General features: G+C 37.1%; 1 protein-coding gene across 9 annotated transcripts in view; it reads left to right on the top strand.

Annotated features, from left to right (window-relative positions):
* WDFY3 (WD repeat and FYVE domain containing 3) overlaps positions 1 to 17,261 on the top strand; it is a 274,260-nt gene that overhangs the window by 51,347 nt on the left and 205,652 nt on the right. Inside the window, exon 1 of one of the 9 annotated variants that reach the window (XM_082726683.1) lies at positions 11,510 to 11,550. The exons of the other annotated variants lie outside the window; for them this stretch is intronic. The gene's annotated coding sequence lies outside the window, so the exon portion shown is untranslated. Of the gene's footprint in view, positions 1 to 11,509; positions 11,551 to 17,261 lie in introns of those variants that run through there. 9 annotated transcript variants of the gene reach the window in all.

Below are 17,261 nucleotides of genomic sequence, written 5' to 3' on the forward strand. Positions count from 1 at the left end.
TCCAGTTTATCCTTTTTTTTTTTTTAAATGCCATTTGGTTTTGGTGTCATATTTAAGAAACTATTGCCAAGTCCAAGGTCATGTAGAATTGCTTTTATTATTATTTTTTTTCCTGAGAGTTTTACAGTTTTAATTTTTTAAATTAAAATTAAAATTAAAATAAAAAATTTTAAGTTTTAAAATTTAAATTTTAGGTTCATTTTTGTGTGTGATATGCAGTATGGGTCCAACTTCATATGGATTTCCAGTTCTACCAGCACCATTTTTTTTTTTTTTAAGTTTTATTTAAAGAAGTCCTTTTGGGGGGCGCCTGGGTGGCTCAGTGGGTTAAGCCGCTGCCTTCGGCTCAGGTCATGATCTCAGGGTCCTGGGATCGAGTCCCACATCGGGCTCTCTGCTCAGCAGGGAGCCTGTTTCCTCCTCTCTCTCTGCCTGCCTCTCTGCCTACTTGTGATCTCTCTCTGTCAAATAAATAAATAAAATCTTAAAAGAAAAAGAAGTCCTTTTGGTCTTGGCCCTTGTTGGAAATCAACTGGGCATATATGTGAGAGTTTATTTCTGGACTCTGTATTCTATTCCCTTGCACTGTATGTCTATCCTTATACCAGCATATTGTTTTTATTACTGTATTAAAGTTTTCTTTTTGATTATCTGGTTTATCATTCTTAATGTGTACCTTTAAAAATGTTTCTAATATGTATCTTTAAAATTTGCTTTTAATAGTTTCATTTAGTTGACAGTATAACAAGAACTGCAAGTATCAACTTTATAATGAATCCTGTGAGTTAGTACACCAGGAAAATTAATATTAAAGCAAGCAGATTTGGGGTTATTTACTTTATACTACATTTTCTTTGGAAATTATAGGGGAAAACATAAAGACAGAAAGTGAATGTTTGTACTTGCTCACAGAACTAAAAGAATTGGAAAGACCAATTATTTATCTAATCTAGTAAGTGACGCTTTGATTTCCTGTTAAATGTCACTTTATTTTAGTTCCAGAAGTTATCTACTTAATGAAACTCTTTCAGAAATTTCATAAAAGAAAATAATTTGTATTTTATGAGGAGCATTGTCACTAAGGAGCTAGTAATGGCAGACTCTTAATTATTAAGCCAGATTTGAATGACTGTGTTTTTTAGGCTTTTTTTTAATGTTACAGATTTCTAACTTAATTTTGTCTCCTTTCAGACTATAGCAAACATTAGAAAATTAGAACTTCAGATGTTATTCTTTGTTGATATACAAATTTTTGTTTTTATCACTTTTTTAAGAGGAGGATTATAGCCTCTTCCCCTGTATTTTTTTTTTTTTTAAGATTTTATTTATTTATTTGACAGAGATCACAAGTAGGCAGAGAGGCAGACAAAGAGAGGAGGGGAAAGCAGGCTCCCTGCTCGCCAGAGAGCCCGATGCGGGGCTCGATCCCAGGACCCTGGGATCATGACCTGAGCTGAAGGCAGAGCCTTTAACCCACTGAGCCACCCAGGCGCCCCTCTTCCCCTGTATTTTAACGATAGTTCTTAAGTAAGTCTTTTGGGATTTATGAAGTAAAAATATTTTGTAACAGAAATACGGGGTTATAAATTAAAGGCAGATCTCTTGAAGAAAATATAAATTAACCTTTTTACAGTTTGCTATAAATGAAATAGTTCTACACCACTGACCAATATAGATGCCCCTCTATAACTTAGTTGTTTACTTTCACTTTTTTCTGATAAGTCTCCTAATTATTAAAAGTTGTTTAATGGCCTTGCTTTATCTATATCCCCATACTTTTATTCTCTCTGTGCATAATTTTGAAATAAATCTTAGACATTGTTTCATTAGTAAATATTCTGGTACTGGGGTATATATAAACAGACTGCTGGTGTATATAGTTTAGGCCAGATCCATTCAGTAAATATTTTTTAAATTTTTACTATGGTCTGGATGCAGTAGAACAGTGCTAGGGATAGACAAATGTTTAAAGATCGTCTCTTTCTTACATTACACTTAGAGCCATTTCTTATGCTGAAAATTTATAGGCTTTGAAGTCCTGAAGAGTTTGAGTTCAGCCTTAGAAAAACAAAACAGAATTCTTGAGCCAAATAAGAACAGTGATTGTATTCTGACATACTGACTCATACTCAGGGAGAGGTAATAGAGTATTCTCCTAGCCATTTTATCTTAAAAGGGGAAAAAAAAAACAACTATGCTTGATACCAGCAATAAAAAAATGTTAGAAATATACAAAGAGTTAGGCTTATCAGTTATAAATGAATATTATGCTTTTAGATTAGGTGAATTAGAATGATGCAAAACCACTATGTTTTTATCATACTGACTGCATAGTATCCCCCCCCCCCTTTTTTAGTATAGTGGTAATTTTAAAATTCATTTTCCATTTTCAGAATGTACTGGTGATTTTTTAAATTTAGAAGCTATGTCACATATGCCATTTAAGATTTTCATTCTAAATATTTTTATATTACTGTAATTTTCCTTTTTTTCCCCAGCTTTGAGATATTGATGGCATTTAATTTCAAATATAATAACAAAATCCTGTTTTTAAACCTTAATATTTATTGATTTTGATTTCATGTACTACTCTGTTCTTCTTGCTGTTAACATTTTAGGCCATCATCATGCCTACACTGAACGGCTGCACTTTTCCTCTATTTTTTTTTTTTTAAGATTTTTGTTTATTTATTTGACAGACATAGAGAGAGAGGGAACACAGGCAGGGGGAGTGGGAGAAGAAGCAGCAGGGAGCCCACTGTAGACTCACTTTTCCTCTTAACTGTCTGGATTAGAGAAAGCTCCATTTGAGCCCTTTTCCACAGTGCAATTTTGATTTTCTTACTCTGGGTTTTGAAATTCTCAGTGTCTCCCTATTGCCTATGGGTGAAGCTCAGAGTATGTCCTATAACATGTTTCTTTACCCAGCTGGTGCTTATATCTCTAGTCCCTTCATACTTATTCTTTATGCTTTCCTCACCCCTTACATGTATGTATATATACCACATTCATTCTTTCTTCCTGCTGCTTCTCTCTTCTTTTGAAATCTGATACTTGTGCCAGGTATTCTGGTAGGGCCTTTTATTTACCTTTTTAGAACACTTTTACTATATTGCCAGACTACTTAATTTCTGTCCTATTTAATTTTAGTGTCTTATATTTCCCCTTTATCTTTGGGGCCTGGTGACTGGGACATAATAAGGGACAGATCAATGTTTATTGAATGAATGAATGCCTATTACTAACCTATTGGTTGTGATATAAATTACCCTAAAATTTAGGAACTTAAAAATTTATTATCTCCTAAGAATCTCTCATGACGTGTAGCCATGAAGATGTTGGCTGGGGCTACTTGAAGGCTTGACTGGCCATCAGAGAGAAGGTACTTCCAAAATGGCTCACTCACATGGCTTTTGACAGAAGGCCTATTTCTTGCTGGCTTTTGGTATAAACCATTTCTGTTGACATAGACCCCTCCTTATGGCACCTTGAGTATTCTCATGATGTGGAGGGCCACTTCCTTTAGAGTGAGTGATCTAAGAGAGCAGGGAGGAAGCTACAATGCCTTTTATGATCTGGTCATACATAGTCATTAACACTATATTCTGTTCTTTAGAAACACATCACCAAATTTAACTCACAATTAAAACTCTACCCGTGCAGGGAAGAGAATCAAAGAATTTGTGGATGTATTTTATAATTAACACAGAATAGAACTGATTGGACCCATGGACCCCACCAAATTAGGTCATTTTCCTTATTTATAAAATAAATTTGTTTAGGGATGCCTGGGTGGCTTGGTTGGTTAAGCATCCAACTTTGGCTCAGGTTATGATCCCAGGGTCCTGGGATCCAGCCCCACACTGGGCTCCCTGCTCCGCGGAGAGCCTGCTTCCTCCTCTCTCTCTGCCTGCCTCTCTGCCTATTTGTAATCTCTGTCTGTCAAATAAATAAATAAAATCTTAAAAAAAAATGAATGTGACACAGGATTCACCATTTTAAGGCTTATTACAGGTCTTCAAAAGTCAAACACATTTATCTGTGAACTGTACTTACATACTTTTAAGAGAGACAATGATAGGTTTTTAAACTTGTAACTTAAAACAATTTAAATTAGTTATATAAAAATTAAAGTCTTTTTAGCCTAATACAGATATCTTGCTCATTCAAGAAAACTTGGAGTCACTAACATATGCCAGGCATTTTAGTAGGTACTGACTATATATCAGTGAACAGAACAGACATTCTTGTCCACCTAGAGATCATGATCTGGTAGAGAACAGATAGAAACAGAAAAATAGATATTTCCCAACTGCAATCAGTACTGTCTATGGAAGAAATGAAAAAGGTGAAGTGACAGAGAGTTATGGGAAGACAGAGTTACTCCTACATGTGAGAAAAGGGTTGTCAGGAAAGATGACCTTGAAGCTGAGAAGGAAAGGAGTTATCCCTGCCAGGAGCTTATAGGAAGAGCAAACGCCCTGCAGTGTGAACAGTTGGTGTATAAGGAGTTGAAAGAATGCCTGGAGATGTCCAACGGGGAGAGTGGAATGGAGTTTGAGAGGTAGAAAGAGATTGTGTTACCTAGAGTTTAAGAGGCTATGATGAAAACCATTAAAGGATGCTGAAGTTCCATATTACAGTTTTGCTAACCAAAGTAAAAAGGCTCTTTGGCTGCAAAAGAGAAAATAGGCAAGCAAGAGAAATCATTGTAGTAGTCCAGGTGAACCATGATGGCCACTTGATCTAGAGTGGTGGGAGAGAAGATGGATCTGAGATCTAGTTTGTAGGTAGAACCAGTGGGACCTAATAGGAAGCGAGGGAGAAGGAATGTAGAGATAGTACCCAGGCTTTTGGCTTGAGCAGAGCATTGAATGGTAAGGCCCTTAATGAAGATTGGAGGTCAGTGAGAAGGGAAATCAAGAGTTTATTTTGACAGTGCTGATTTTGTTGTATTTGCCAGTCATCCAGTGGACCTGTCAGATGGCAGACAGTTAGGCAGTGCTGGAACTCAGAGTTTTAAGAGGAGGTACACAGATGGTATTTAAAGTTATGGAATAGAGGGGATCTTTTCTAGGGAGAAGATGCCCTGGGAACTCCAGCTTTTATGATTTGCATACATGGGCGGCATTGTTGCTTTCTTCTTTAAAAAAAAAAAATCACAAAGGTCAAAATTGCAACACAGAAAGTTTGGTTTATTTCTATCTAATGTATATTAAAGACATGTTTTGCTTTTTTAGTTTGGCAGCAGTATGGTTAAATGAGAAATTTAAATCTCCGTCCATCTACCTGTTGAATGAAGAAGCCGCTTTGCCAGCTTTGTGACTTTGGAATTTTACTTCTGGGCCTCAGCTTCCTTATCTGCTAAAGGGAGTAACAGCAGAGCTGTTTGGAAAATTAAAGGAATTTAAAGTGTCTGGCACATACTAAAAACTCAGTATTCTTTTATTTTCTTTTTCCTTTGCTTTTAATTTCTTTATATGTGTACCTCAACAGGAGAAGGGTTTGAAACAGGTGTTGTATTTATTCTTATACGTTGTTAGGTAGGTAGAAATGGAGAGATAAAGACCTAACATACAATTATGTGTGTGTGGCATAGTTTCTGAAATATCTGATAACTGTTAATTGCTAAATGTTCATAGCCTTTTTGTCCTAATTTTCTCAGATTGTCATAACTCTCCTGTCTTCACAGAAAGGAGAAGGTAATGGGGGGCTCCTGGGTGGCTCAGTCAGTTAAGCATCCAGCTCTTGATTTCAGCTCAGGTCATGATCTCTGGGTTGTAGGATTGAGCCCTGTATCGAGCCCTGTGTCGGGCTCTGCGTTCAGCAGGGAGTCTGCCTCTCTCTGTCTCTGTAGTCTTATTTAGTCTCCCCACCCCGCTTATACACACTCTCTAAAAGAAATAAATAAATAAAGGTCATTTCTTAAATAATGAAACATTAAAAAGTTTTGTTCTTAAATATTTTTGAAGTTTCATGAGTGGGAGAACGAATTACAACAGTATTGCAGAAGTCATTTCTACTATGTGTTAAAGCTTTATAATTATTAATATAGGATTCTCATTTGCATATTAAGTTGTTCATTGTCAGACATTACCTTGAATAATTGAATACTTTGAAGGCAAAGATAAAATGCTAAATTTGAATCTATGAAGTCTGTTTCTAATTCATTCTTCCCCTCTCTCTCACTTGTTCCCCCTCCCTTCCTTCCAAAAAAAGCAGTGACTCAGACAGACTTTTCATGCATGTCCTGCTGTGGATTATACTCGAGGGGTATTCTGTTACTTTGAAATATAGGCTCATGTGTCTAATATCAAAGAGAATGTATTATTTCAGTAGTCCCTCGCCTAAATGTACTCGGTACAGGTACCAGTGTTTTGGAAGAAGGATATGCACCTAGTGCACTATGCACCTAGTGCCTTGCATGTGGGATAGCCTGCAAAACCTTAGTCCTTTGTTCCCTATTAGTATTTCTTGGTTCCTATAGATATTGGCAAAGTGGTGTAAGAAACTTCTTTTCCCTTCTAGAACCCTCTGATCAAATGGAAAACCTTGTCCAGTAGATGTATCATAGCCCTTTTATATATGAATTTATATCACTATAGAGTGATACAGCTCATCAATTCTAAGATACACATTTTTTTCTCATATGCAGTATATATTTTTTAAAGATTGTACTTATTTATTAGACAGACAGAGATCACAAGTAGGCAGAGAAAGAGAGGAAGGGAAGCAGGTTCCCTGCCGAGCAGAGAGCCGGATGCGGGGCTCAATCCCAGGACACTGGGATCATGACCTGAGCCGAAGGCAGAGGCTTTAACCCACTGAGCCACCCAGGTGCCCCTCATATGCAGTATTTTGACACTGGAATCATCTTGCAATAGATGTTTTAGGAAATTATTGTGTCACTTTTTAATTGGCAGTGTTTTTTTCTTGTACATATAATAGTCATAGTTGGTGGTTTTCTTAGTTTTGATGAGATATGGTAGCCTTTCAACTTTAAGTCTCTAGCCATAGGATACATAAATTTGATATTAACTTATGCTCATGTCAAATAAGAATCAGTTTTGGGTTTTGGGTTTTTTTTTGTTTGGTTGGTTTTTTTTTTGCTTTTTAAAAAATTTCTTTTCAGTGTTCCAGAATTCATTGTTTCTGCATCACACCCAGTGCTCCATGCAATACACCCACCCCCTCCCCTCCAAAATCCTCAGTTTGTTTCTCAGAGTCCACAGTCTCTCATGGTTTGTCTCCCCCTCCAGTTTCCCCCAACTCACTTCTCTCCATCTCCCCATGTCCTTGCGTTATTCCTTGTGCTTTACAAGTAAGTGAAACCATATGATAATTGACTCTGCTTGACTTACTTTACTTAGCATAATCTCTTCCAGTCCGGTCCATGTTGATACAAAAATTGGATATTCCTCCTTTCTGATGGAGGCATAATACTCCATAGTATATATGGACCATATCTTCTTTATCCATTAAGAATCAATTTTTTAGTGATCAGAATATGATTTTGCATTTATTTTCTGCTCAGTGTTGGTAAATGTAACAGAGGTCAGCAAACTTTCTGTAAAGGCTACATAATAAATATGTTCAGCTCTGTGGCCCCTATTCAACTCTGCTGTTAAATAGCACAAAAGCAGCCTTAGACAACACAAATGAGCATGCTATGTTCCAGTAAGTTTATTTACAAAAACAGTTGGGGGCTGGGAATTTTGTCAATTAGCTAAGTTTGCTAACCCATAGTAGAACATTATAATGATCAACTCACTTCTGAAATATTAGTCCCCAAAATACTTCTAGATCATCTTTGAGGGTTTGCCCACATATTCTATATTTAAAAAGTTTCTTTTCCTTCCCACAGTTGCTTTTCCATTCCATCTATCTGTGTCTTGTGCAAGGTTGTCATACTTACCTTCGTGAACCAGTAGACATTTGTCTTTCTCCCTGTGAATGAATGATCTTTGGTTTAAGTTTGCAAGTGATAGTTCAGTTTTTCAACAAATGATTTGTTAGATAAAGTTAAGTTATCTAAAGTAGGATCAGTGGAAAACTGTTAACAGATTAATAAGTTAGAGAAGTTTTTTGTTGTTGGTTTTTTTTTTGTTGTTCTGTTTTTGAGAGAGAGAAGGAGTGAGGGAGGGGCAAAGAGAGGCTATAGAGAGAATCTTAAGCAGGCTCCATGCTCAGCACAGACCCTGGTATGTGGCTTGATCTCACCACCCTGAGATCATGACCTGAGCTGAAATCAGTAGCCTTACCCTTAATCGACTGAACCACCTAGGCACCCCAGTCAGCAGTTTTTAATATTGTGTCTGAGAATAATAGTTTACTTTTTTTTTAAATTTTTAGAGGGACAGAGAGAGACACAGCATGAGTGCGGAGGGGCAAATGGAGAGGGAGAGAGAGAATCCTAAGCAGGCTCCATGCTCAGTGTGCAGCCCAAAGTGGGGCTCAGTCTTACCACCCTGAGATCATGATCTGAGTTGAAATCAAGAGTCAGACACCCAACCTACTGAGCCACCCAGGCACCCTGAGAATAATAGTTTACTTTAATTTAGGCTTCTTCCTCAATTGTCAGAGTTGGTACAAGGAAATTGACTATATTTGGATCCATGCCTATAAAGTTTAAGAGGTAACATAATGAAGTTAGCTGAATATGAGAGGTTGTGTAATGAAGTTAAGAACACTAACTGTGGATCCAAACACCCTGATTGAATCTAGGGTTTACTACTTACTAGTCTTGTGACCGTGGGATACTTAATCTCTCTATGCCTCAATTTTTCTATTCTGTAAAATGTGGGTAATAGTAGTACTTTCAGGGTTGTTTTGAGGATTAAATGAATACCTAGAACTTAAGTGTCATAAATAAGTAAAAATATGATTTCAAGCATAAAATATTTAGAAATATTTCCATTACTACTAAATTTAAATCAGAATAATTTGACACTTTAAATAATAAATATAAAAGGAGCTTGTAATACATAGTGTTTTCTCCTTTTTACCATGAGCATATTTCAAATATTATTCTTTCTCTGTGTTTACTTCATGGCCACTATTTAGCACCCGGCTCTTGAATGGGAATTTGTGCTTTTCTTAAGGTGCTAATTTTCCAGTCATTTTTCTGACTTTTATAAGACTCATCTTTTGTCTGAATTGCTGAAAGTGGTCTGTTGCTCACTGAAGAAACATATTTTTTGTATTCCACTAGAAGCTAAAATCTATGAATTGTTCTTAAGTCTTTATTCTGTATCACTTCCCTCACTTTCAGTGCCTCATAGTGAGTTTCTGATAGAGAATGCTGTAACTATATACAACTTATATTTAACTTTTGTTTGCTGTCAGATGAGACTGGGTTAATAACTGATATATTAAAATAGCTATAGAAAAACTATCATTTTGTAGCAGTCTTGAGTTTTATTTTTCTTATAACATGTGAAATATAAATTTAGTTTAGCGTGTAATTTTAAAAAGCCTCCTCAATAATATTTCTGTGGTCACCTGTATTTTCTTCTATAACTGTTAGGTTTAACTATATAAAATTGCTGATACTCTCTACCCCTTCTGACCTAATAAAAATGGCATTTGTGTGATTCAGCCTAATAGAAAGCAAGAATTTTGTCTAAAAGTCTTTAAATTCCTTGTCATTTGGTGTAACTTCACCTGTTTGTGACTTTAATTCATTTAACAACATAAAGAACTTTTTTCATCTCTATTTTATTTTATTTTATTTTATTTTCAGATTTTATTTCTGGGATCCCTGGGTGACTCAGTCAATTAACTGTCTGCCCTGGGTTCAGGTTGTGATCCCAGGGTCCTGGCATCAAGTTCTACATCGGGCTCCTTGCTTAGCAGGGACCTGCTTCTCCCTCTGCCTGCTGCTTCCCCTCCTTCTGTGCTCCCTCTCTCTCGTAAATAAATAAAATCTTAAAAAAAAAAAAAAGATTTTATTTATTTATGAGAGAGAGCACAAGTAGGGGGAATGGCAGAGGGAGAAGGAGAAGCCTACTCAGCAATGAGCTGGGAGCCCTAACTCGGCGCATGAGCCAAATGCAGACACTTCACTGACTGAAGCACCCAGCTGCCCCATCTTTACTTTTTTTTTTTTTTTCAAATTAGAGAGCGTGTGCATGCAGGGGAGGGGCAGAGGGCATAGAAACACAAGCTGACTGTGCTGAGCATGGAGCCGGAAGCAGGGCTAGATCTCATGACCTCGAGATCAGACCTGAACCGACTTTGAGTTGGCTGCTCAACCAACTGTACCACCTATGCACCTCACTTTTTTCATCTTTAAATATTGATAATACACATCTTCCATGAGATTTTGAGGAATATAAATGGTTGTTTAGAAACTATTTGTTAAGCTTCTTATATTCTGGCACCAAGTAAAAGGCTTTGCATATGTTATCTCTAATTCTAACAACAGACTTGAAAGAAGAATTATTATAAAGGTAGAGCTAGTATTTGAACTCTTTTAATGACCTACTCCTAGAAATTACATAGTGTTACTCCCAACATTGTATTTGTTAGAAGAGAGTTCTTTTTCAGGAGGGAGATAGATGACTCCTTCTGAAGATAGGAGCATCTGAGAATTTGTTGACTTTTTTTTTTTTTTAAGATTTTATTTATTTATTTGAGAGAGAGACAGTGAGAGAGAGCATGAGCAAGGAGAAGGTCAGAGGGAGAAGCAGACTCCCCATGGAGCTGGGAGCCTGATGCGGGACTCCATCTCGGGACTCTGGGATCATGACCTGAGCTGAAGGCAGTTGTCCAACCAACTGAGCCACCCAGGCATCCCGAATTTGTTGACATTTTAAAATCACCACAAAAACGTAAAGACTTTTGGATGTGCTGTCATGATAAAAAATTTATTTGGCCCTTAAAATTTTTTTCTTCTCAAGAATTTTTTTTCTTCCTTTGATTTTGATATAAATGATTTATAGATTAATAATATAGATAATATATTAATATTATATAGATAATATATTAATTAGTAGTATAATAGTATATATAGTATAATATTAATATATTAATAGTTAATATGTAATTATATAGTATGTAATAGTATAATATGTTTATATATATATATACTGATTATAGATTTATAGTAGTCACTCTTGAGTTCTCTGTCTTGAGATATGGTCTATTAACTATACACAATGAAAGCAATTTGTCTGAATGTTCTTACTGGTACAGGAATCTGATCTTTCAGTTTTTTGTGTGTGATTTTTTTTTGAAATATATTTTATTATAAAATATGTAATTTATAAGTTGTTTTTATCATTGATTCTGTATAAGGACTAAACCATTTCCTTGTCTTCCCTGAAAATTATTTTGTATTTACAGGATTTGCCTTTTGCTTAATTCTTGGTAGCAGTTTCCAGACTGGTCCTGGACAACCTGCAGGTCTAGTTGCCAGAAAGAAAATTGCAGACCATGTACAAAACGAGACATATGTGGTAGAGTCTTTTGGTGTATGTATGGAATGAGATGCCAGATTTTCTAGACAGCTGGGGTTGTGAAAGAGCTTTGAAAGCAGAGTGAGAAAATGTGAGTATGTAAAAAGGTCTGAGAACTATGATATAAACTACACCTTTATATTTATGAGTAATCTGGGGGGCAGAATGGAAGTATTCTGAAATAAGTTGAATTGCGGTGTTTCTTCTATTAGTACGTCATATTTGACAGGAGAAATATTGTGTGGAGTATTTTATATTCATCCTCAGATATCACCTGTCAAAATATGCATAAAAATCATAGAGAAATAGTGAAATGGGTTGTTGATTTAATGCCTCATAATGAATCAATGGAAAAACCAGGAATAAAACCCAAGAATGTAGTTATCCAGACCACTCTTTCTGATCTGATCTTCCTTGGCAAACTCTTATTCTTTGCCCTGAATTTTTAGACTATTTTCTTGTTAACTTATTGTTTTTCTTTAAATTATTCTCCTAGTAGACAAGTTTTTTATTTTTTAAAATTTTTATGAAAAAAAATTTTCTTTTGGTTGGTATACAGTTCTGTGAACTCTGATAAATATATAGGTTAGTGTAGTCACTGCCACTATGTGGACATCACCCCAAAAATTTCCTTATCCTATCAGTTCCTTGTCCCATCTCCTTTAACCCCTGGTGACCACTAATCTTTCTTCATCAATTTAGTTTTTTCTTTTCAAGAATGTCATGTAAATGGAATCATACAGCATGTAACCTTTTGAGACTGGTTTCTTTCATGCAGAATAATGCCTTTGAGAATCATTCAAGTTATTGTAAGATTCAATAATTAATTCATTTTTATAGTTGATTTGTATGCCTTTGCCACAGTTTGCATCTCCATTAATCTGTTGAAGGACATTTGGGTTGTTTGCATTTTTGGACCATAATGAATTGAGCTTCTATACACTTGTGTTTAGAGTTTGTGTGATCATAAGTTATTTCTCAAGTGCAGGGGTCAGTAAAGGACTAGATATTCTGTATTTTATTTTATTTTTTTATTTTAAAGATTTTATTTATTTATTTGACAGAGAGAGATCACAGGTAGGCAGAGCAGCAGACAGAGAGAGGGGGGGGGGGGAGAGGCAGACTCCCTGTTGAACAGAGAGCCCGATGTGGGGCTCCATCCAAGGACCCTGGGATCATGACCTGAGCCGAAGGCAGAGGCTTATCCCACTGAGCCACCCAGGTGCCCTTGATATTCTGTATTTTAGACCACAGGATCTCTGTTGTAGTTACTCTGCTCTTGTAACATGAAAGCAGCCATACACAGTACATAAATGAATGGATGTAGTTGTGTTCCAAGAAGACTTCATTTGTCAAACAGGAGGTGGGCCAGATATGGCATGTGGCCATAATTTGCCAGCCCCTTTTCAGTGGTAAATATCTAGTAATGGATTGCCAGGGACATGATAAATACAGGTTTCACTTGATAAGAAACTGCCAGCCCATTGATTTTTAAATACTCAGTTTAATAATATTTGACTATGGAATGTTGATAAACTCAGACCTTATAGTTCCCACATCAAGCCTACATAATTTATATTAAGACAGACTTTGGTCTTGTCCTACATTAAGGATCTGTTTTGCCTTCTATTTTTATTCATATTCATGTGGGTTCTTTTGGTTTAGGTAGATCTTTCCTTCCCAGATAAAGGGCATATCCTTCTTTCAGTGATTTTTATTGACTTACTTAAGATACTAAGATATTCAGGGATGTTGTGTCTTTCAGGGATGTATTAGGAATATTGAGTCACAGTGAGAGCTGATAGGTTTTTAAATCAAACAGTTGATTTTATCCTTGAAATTGGGTGTAACTGAATAGGCAGCCATCATATCATAACATGTAGTCTGTTTAGAAGTGTTTGTTCATTCTTTCAATACCAGACCCAGACTGGCTATCCATAATGGAAGCTCATCTAGGAGACCCTTTACTTTGTATTTTGTAAGTTCTTGATGACATCTTAGGCATTAAATCTTAGGTTTGTATCCATGTCTTTGGAGTTAGTCTAAGGAACAGGATTCTACAGTTGCTCTGGAAGGCTGTTGTTTCTGTTATTTTGTCTGTAAGATGCAGAATTAGCTTTCCATAAGTAACATTTTGTTGTGGTTCCCATGGCTACAAAAGCAGGTATTTGGGGTTGAAAGGGAAGCAAAGAATCTTGGCTATACCATTAGCTTGGAGATGGTGAATAAAGCAGAAGAAGTGCATCTTTTTGATTGTGGTTTATAGTTCATTTTGCTCTTCTGGAAAAGCAGTGAAGCCCCAGGATCATGAATGATAGCATTATTGAAGTAGAAGAACATTTTGTACTGATCGTAGTCCCACTTGTCTTAATGTGATGGTTGAAAGGTTATGTCTGTGAGTGGGAAGTGCTCCTGTTAATACATGCTTTTTATAAGAGGTAACTCTTTGGAAAACAACCTTTTTCCTACCTTCTGTGGGCTTGGGCACTGGCAAGTGAATCATAGATGGTCTTCTTTGAGAATCAAATAAAAATTGTAGACCATCTTCCTAGAATATATTGTATCACAGATATAATAAGCAGTTGCAAAGGTTCATTATTCCCAAGCCAGCACTGTCAAATATATCCTCTGTGACATTTGGTTCTTCATATGCTATTCACTAGCTGCATGTGGGTGTTGGGTACTTTAGATGTGGCTGTTACAGCTGAGAAATTCTATTTTTTATTTAATTAAATCAATTTGAATTTAAGTTTTTTTTTTTTTTAAAAAGATTTTATTTATTATTTGACAGAGACACAGCAAGAGAAGGAACATAAGCAGGGGGAGTGGGAGAGGGAGAAGCAGGCCTCCTGCTGAGCAGGGAGGCCAATGGGGGGCTCCGTCCCAGGACCCCGGGATCATGACCTGAGCCGAAGGCAGACGCTTAACGACAGAGCCACCCAGGCCGCCCTGAATTTAAGTTTTGATAGCCACATGTGGCTAGTGGCTGCTATGTTCGACAACACAGGTCTCAGCTCTTCCATGTCACCCTGGTTAGAGTCCCTGTAAAAGAAGTTCTTGGGTACGCCGCTTCTTGGGAGTTTGACATGTTCACTTCACTTCTGATCTCTTTGCAGCCAAGCAGTGGTTATTGTATCTGGTTCTGAAGTTACTAAATTTAAACACAAGTTTGGTTGTCGCTAAGTACATAACCTTTTTGTAATTCGGGGAGATTTTCAGAATTTGATCCTGTTCTTCCATAATGTGCTATCTAGAGCAGGCTTGTCCAGAGAATGTCAGGTGAAGAAGACTGCAGTGCTGTACTGTGAGATCTCCTGTGTCACCTTGTCCTGCCTTAGGAACACTCTGATAATTTAGTGCCACCTTTGTTCCTAAGAATTCTATTCATTTATTTTATTTTTTAAAAGATTGTGTTTATTTATTTGAGAGAGAGGACATGAAAGAGTGAGCGAGTGAGTGAGTGAGTAAGAATGGGGCAGGATGGGGGGAGGGCAGAAGGAGAGGGAGAAGCAGATTCCCCACTGAGCAGGGAGCCCAATGCAGGGCTCTATTCCAGGACCCTGGGATCATGACCAGAGCTGAGGCCAGATGCTGAACTGACTGAGTTACCCAGGCACTCCTGCCCTTAAGAATTTTTAAAGTACATTTCCCATTCTTGAACATTATGTAGTAACAAAATAAAAAGGTTAAGGGCAACTTCCATAAAATCTGATTATAATTTCTATGGTTGGTGGTTCTTAGTCCTGGATGCATGTTAGAATCAACTAGGAACCTGTGAGAAAAACGCCTGAGCTCTAGCCCCAGAGCTTTCCGTTTAAATATGGATGTGTACTGGGCATTAATATCTTTTTTTAAATCTCTATTTCATTACAGTGTCCAAGCAAGGTTGAAATTCCCTCATGTGTGAGGTAATTGGTGGACCTGGGCTAGCCATGTTGAGTAAAATATTCTGAATGAGAGACTAATTCATAATCTTTCCCCCTTCCCCTCTTTGTACTTTGAGCCCAGATTTTAAGGCTTGAGTAAAATATCATTAAGGGAATGGGCCTTATTGTGCTCACACTTTCAGAACCTGTTACCTAAGGAATTCCCTAAAGGTCAGTGTATGGGAAGAGAAATTAGTGGGGTTTTGTTTTTAATATTTATTAAAATTAAATTTATTAGGAAATTAAAATTACACATTACTCAGGAGCAGAAGCATGGTTTTTAATTGATTAGATTCTTGGTCCTGTTATTATAAATTTGACTAATATAATATCATATGTAGGAAATACAAAATGGAGTGCTTGGGTGGCTTAGTCAGTTAAACAACTGCATTTGGGTCAGGTCATGATCGCGGGGTCCTGGGCTCCAGCCCTACCCTGGGATCCCAACTCAGGGAATCTGCTTCTCCCCCTGCCCCTCCCCCTTTTACACCAACACTCTCTCACACACTCACTCTCTCTCAAATAAATAGAATCTCTAAAAAAAAAAAAAAGGGAAATACAAAATATATCTTCTTGGGAATTATTTATTTTTCATCGGCTACTTAAAGGAGCATGCATAGAATATATACGTCTATATACTTACACATATATTGCATATTTTCGCAAAGACGCTCAAGAAATTAGTAATGACGATTGATTCTGGGAGGCCACCTGGGGTCCAGTGGTGGCATATTTACCTTTATTGTATATTTGTTTTAGTATCTTTTTAAACTATTTATTTATTTATTTATTTATGATCTTATTTATTTATTTGGCAGAGATCACAAGTAGGCAGAGAGGCAGAGAGAGAGAGAGAGAGAGAGGAGGAAGCAGGCTCCCGGCTAAGCAGAGAGCCCGATGTGGGGCTCGATCCCAGGACCCTGGGATCATGACCTGAGCCAAAGGCAGAGGCTTTACCCCACTGAGCCACCCAGGCGTCCCGTATCTTTTTTTTTTTTTTTTAATGCCATGTATATTTTATTTTTTAAAAGATTTTATTTATTTATCTGACAGAGAGAGACAACAAGAGAGGGAACACAAGTAGGGGGGTGGGAATGGGAGAGGGAGAAGCAGGCTTCTTGCTGAGCAGGGAGCTCAATGTGGGGCTCCATCCCAGGACCCTGGGATCATAACCTGAGCCAAAGGCAGATGCTTAAGGACTAAGCCACCCAGGTGCCCAATGCCATGTATATTTTAAACTTCAAAAAGTCTTTTTCAATGGCCAAACATGCTTTTTAAAAGTTTTGGAGGGACATCTGGATGGCTCAGTTGGTTAAACGTCTGCGGTTAGCTCAGGTCATGATCCCAGAGTTCTGGCGTCAGTCCCCATCATTGGGCTCCTTCCTCAACAGGGAGCCCCTTTCTCCCTCTGCCTGCTACACTCCCTGCTTGTGCTCTCTCTTCTCTCTGACAAATAAATAAAAAAAAATTTTTTTTAAGATTTTATTTATTTATCTGACAGAGATCACAAGTAGGCAGAGAGGCAGGCAGAGGTGGGTGGGTGGGGGAAGCAGGCTCCCTGCTGTGCAGAGAGCCCCGATGCTGGGCTTGATCTAGGACCATGACCTGAGCCAAAGGCAGAGGCTTTAACCTACTGAGCCACCCAGGAACCCCTAAAAAAATTTTTTTTTAAATAAATAAAATCTTCTAAAAAAATAAAAGTTATGCAGTTATGCATAAAAGTTTTTATGCAATAAAAACATATGCTTATGGTTTTTACTACTTAGAAAGTAGACATTAACCTCATTGTCAATGAAATTGAAGATACCTGCTTATTATTTGGTATATTTCTTCTTGTTTTGGATGTGTTATTTAGGTATATATATATCTGCTTTTT

Source organism: Mustela nivalis, assembly GCF_964662115.1.
Source record: "Mustela nivalis genome assembly, chromosome: 4".
Taxonomy (NCBI): Eukaryota; Metazoa; Chordata; class Mammalia; order Carnivora; family Mustelidae; genus Mustela; species Mustela nivalis.